This window comes from Hyla sarda, chromosome 1, assembly GCF_029499605.1.
Source record: "Hyla sarda isolate aHylSar1 chromosome 1, aHylSar1.hap1, whole genome shotgun sequence".
Lineage (NCBI taxonomy): Eukaryota > Metazoa > Chordata > Amphibia > Anura > Hylidae > Hyla > Hyla sarda.
The window spans coordinates 62126234-62130765 of record NC_079189.1 but is presented as its reverse complement, the minus strand read 5'-3'; positions in this window follow the sequence as shown (position 1 = coordinate 62130765).

Genomic DNA, 4532 nt, shown 5'->3' with positions numbered 1-4532 from the left:
CAGGCTCTCTAATTGTGCTGCTCTATGGTCTCTTAATGCTGATACTGCCACCTCCAGGTTCACTAATTGGGCTGCTCTATGGTCTTCTCATGCTGATGCTACCACCTTCAGGCTCCCTCTTTATGCTGCCATAGATACTGCAAACCATAATTAAGGTGCTGGTCCCCAGTTTCAGAAATTCCTTTGCATTAGGGTCACTTTCAGGACTCCAGATGCTGCTGCTGCCACCTCCAAGTTGTCTCATTCAGTCACGATATGGTATCCTCATGCTTCAGCAAACTCAAGGCAATGCAATTCAGACACTATATGGTCTCCTCATGCTTCAGTCAACTCCAGGTTGTGCCATTCAGCCACTTTATGGTCTCTTAATGATTCAGCCACCTCCAGGCTGTGTCATTTAGCCAATACATGGTGTACTGATGCTGCAGGGCCTGGGCCTGGGCCTAAAAAATTTTATGGTAGCACTAGCTACCATAAATCTTCAATTTAAATTTCAAAATTAATCTTTTAATCTTAGGGTTTGTGAAGTCCTAGTATCTACTCATGCTGCTGCCATCTCCAGGCTGTCTCATTCAGCAACTATATGGTCTCCTCATACTTCAGCCACATCCAAGCTGTGTCATTCAGCCACTATATGGTCTCCTCATGCTGCCAACACCTCCACGCTGTGTCATCCAGCCACTATATGGTCTCCTCATGCGGCCAACACCTCCACGCTGTGTTATTCAGCCACTATATGGTCTCCTCATACTGATGCCACTTCCAGGCTCTGCCATTGTGCTAGCTCTGTCATTGTGACATGTGACTCCTTGTTTAAATTGGTCCTTTATACCCACACACCGGGGCCCGGGCACTAAAACTTGGGAGTTAAAATTTCAATTTCAAAATCCTCGAATTCAATTTCAAACTTCAATTTTAAATTTAAAGCGGTACTCCGCCCCTAGACATCTTTTCCCCTATCCAAAGGATAGGGGAAAGATGTCAGATCGCCGGGGTCCCGCTGCTGGGGACCCCCGGGATCTCCGCAGCCGCACAATGCTATCATTACTGCACAGAGCACACTCGCTCTGTGCGTAATGATGGGCTATACAGGGGCTGGATCATCGTGATGTCATGGCCCCGTCCCCTTGTGACATCACGCCCCGCCCCTTAATGCAAGTCTATGGGAGGGGGCGTTGTGGCCATTACACCCCCTCTCATAGACTTGTATTGAGGGGGCGGGTTGTGACGTCACGAGAGGCGGAGCCGTGACGTAACGATGCTCCGGTCCCTGTCATTATGCAAAGAGCGAGTGTGCTCTGTGCAATAATGATAGCGGGGTGTCGCAGCGGAGATCCCGGGGGTCCCCAGCAGCGGGACCCCGGCGATCTGACATCTTATCCCCTATCCTTTGGATAGGGGATAAGATGCTAGGGGTGGAGTACCCCTTTAAGTTTCAAAATATAAAATTTAAATGGTCTCCTCATTCTTCTGCCAACTCCAGGCTGTGCCATTTAGACACTATATGGTATCCTCATGCTTCAGACAACTCCAGGCTGCGCCATTCTGCCACTATATAGTATCCTCATGCTTCAGCCACCTCTAGGCTGTGCCATTCAGCCTTTAGAGGGTCTCCTCATGATTTAGCTACCTCCAGGCTGTGTTATACAGCCAGTATATGGTTTACTGATGGTGCTGGGCCTTGGCCTAAAAATGTTTATGATAGCATCAGCTACCATAAATCTTATATTTAAATTTCAAAATTCATCTTTCAATCTTAGGGATTGTGAAGCCCTAGTGTCTACTCATGCTGCTGACAACTCCAGGCTGTGCCATTCAGGCACTATATGGTCTCCTCATGCTTCAGCCAACTCCAGGCTGTGCCATTCAGGCACTATATGATCTCCCCATGCTGCCATGAACTCCAGGCAGTAATTCAGCCACTATATGGTCTCCTCCTTCTGATGCCACCTCCAGGCTCAGTCATTGTGCTGCAATGTGACTTCTTGTTAGATTTGGTCTTTTGTAACCACACGCCGGTGCCCGGGACACTAAAACTTGGGAGTTAAATTTTCAATTTCAAAATCCTCAATTTCAATTTCAAAATCTTAAATTTCTATTTAAAAATCTTATATTTCAATGGTCTCCTCATGCTTCTGCCAACTCCAGGCTGTGCCATTCAGCCAAAATATGGTTTACTGATGCTTCTGGGCCTGGGCCTAAAAAATATTTATGGTAGCACTAGCATGTTAAAATCCCTATGTAAATGTAACCTAATATTTACTGTATGTTAAAAATCTAATCTATCTATCTATACATATAAAACTCAACGTGTGTGTGTGTGTGTGTGTATGTATGTATGTGTGTATGTTCCAGCGTCACGTCCAAATGGCTAAAGATATTAACATGAAATTTGGCACACATGTTACTTATATGTCAGCAAAAAACATAGGATAGGTAATTTAACCCTTACTCACCCCCATTTGCCAGGGGCAGGGTTTTTGTTTAGTCCCATACAATTCAATGGGAAACATATGTTACTGCATAACTTCCAAACGGCTGGAGATATTTCGATAATACTCGGTCACATGTTACTTATATGTCCACTTAAAATATAGGATAGTTAATTTCAACCCTTAACTACCCCCACTTGTGAGGGTCGGGGTTTTTGTTTAAAGTCCCATTCAAATCAATGGGAAATGTATGTTCCCACATAACTTCCGTACGGCGGGAGATATTTCAATACCTGGTACTAGATATGAGCGAACTTACAGTAAATTTGATTCATCACAAACTTCTCGGCTCGGCAGTTGATGTCTTTAGTCTGCATAAATTAGTTCAGCTTTCAGTTGTTCCTGTGGGCTATAAAAGGTGGAAACCGTCCTAGGAGACTCTATCCACCTTTTCCAGCCCACCGGAGCACCTGAAAGCTGAACTAATTTATGCAGGATAAGTCAGCAACTGCCGAGCCGAGAAGTTCGTGACAAATCAAATTTACTGTAAGTTTGCTCATCTCTACCTGGTACACATATTAGGGGTCGGGATAGGAGGACGGGATACGAGGACGGGATACGAGGATGGGATACGAGGACTGGATACGAGGACGGGATAGGAGGTCGTGATAGGAGGTCGAGACAGGAGGATGGGATAGGAGGTCGAGATAGAAGGTCAGGATAGGAGGTCGAGATAGGAGGACGGGATAGGAAGTTGAGATATGAGGACGGGATAGGAGGTCGGGATAAAAGGTCGAGATAGGAGGTCGGGATAGATGGACTGATAGGAGGACGGGATAGGAGGTCGAGATAGGAGGATGGGATAGGAGAACGGGATAGGAGGTCGGGATAGGAGGTCGGGATAGGAGGTCGAGATAGGAGGACGGGATAGGAGGTCGGGATAGGAGGTCGAGATAGGAGGACGGGATAGGAGGTCGGGATAGGAGGACGGGATAGGAGGACGGGATAGGAGGTCGAGATAGGAGGTCGAGATAGGAGCTCGAGATAGGAGGATGGTATAGGAGGACGGGATAGGAGGTCGAGATAGGAGGACGGGATAGGGGGATGGGATAGGAGGTCTAGATAGGACGACGGGATATTAGGACGGGATATGAGGATGGTATATGAAGACAGGATAGAAGGTCGGGATAGGAGGTCGAGATAGGAGCTCGAGATAGGAGGATGGTATAGGAGGACGGGATAGGAGGTTGAGATAGGAGAACGGGATAGGAGGTTGAGATAGGAGGTCGAGATAGGACGATGGGATATTAGGACGGGATATTAGGATGGGATATGAGGACGGTATATGAGGACAGGATAGGAGGTCGGGATAGGAGGTCGAGATAGGAGGACGGGATAGGAGGACAGGATAGGAAGTCGGGATAGGAGGTCAGGATAGGAGGTCAGGATAGGAGGTCGGGATATGAGGTTGGAATATGAGGACGGGATATGGGGTTGGGATATGACAACAATATATGAGGACGGGATATGAAGTCAAAAGCTTCCTCTGTTGATTTTTCCTCCACAACAAGGATTAGGAATGAAAAACCGGGCAACACCGGGTACTCAGCTAGTAAAAAATACAACTAATAAAAAAATAAAATTACACTTGTTAACATTAATATTACACATAATTTATTCATCATTTATTCCTCATTCATCATGCATTCCTCATCATTGACTAATTAATTAATTAATTTATTTATTTATTCATTCACGTTGTAATCTATCACTTCCATTCATACGCTTACCTTGCTTTCAATATTAATATCACCTGCGGCTCTCAGTTCTCTGCCCCGCTCCCTATAATTGGTCCTTGCTTTCAAATAAAAAAAATAATTTAATTTTAAAACATAAAAAATGTGTTCCCTACAAATTCCTGCATCCCTACTACATCATTCCTGGATCTTTGTTTTCCTAAAACAAAAAAATGCCTGCAGGGAAACACTGCCAAAGGGGCAAAAAATACAATTTCCACTCCAAGTTAAAAACGCCAAAATGCAGGAAAAAAATGCAAGAACAAAACCTCAGTGTAATCCTAGCCTAAGTTTGTTTTTTAAC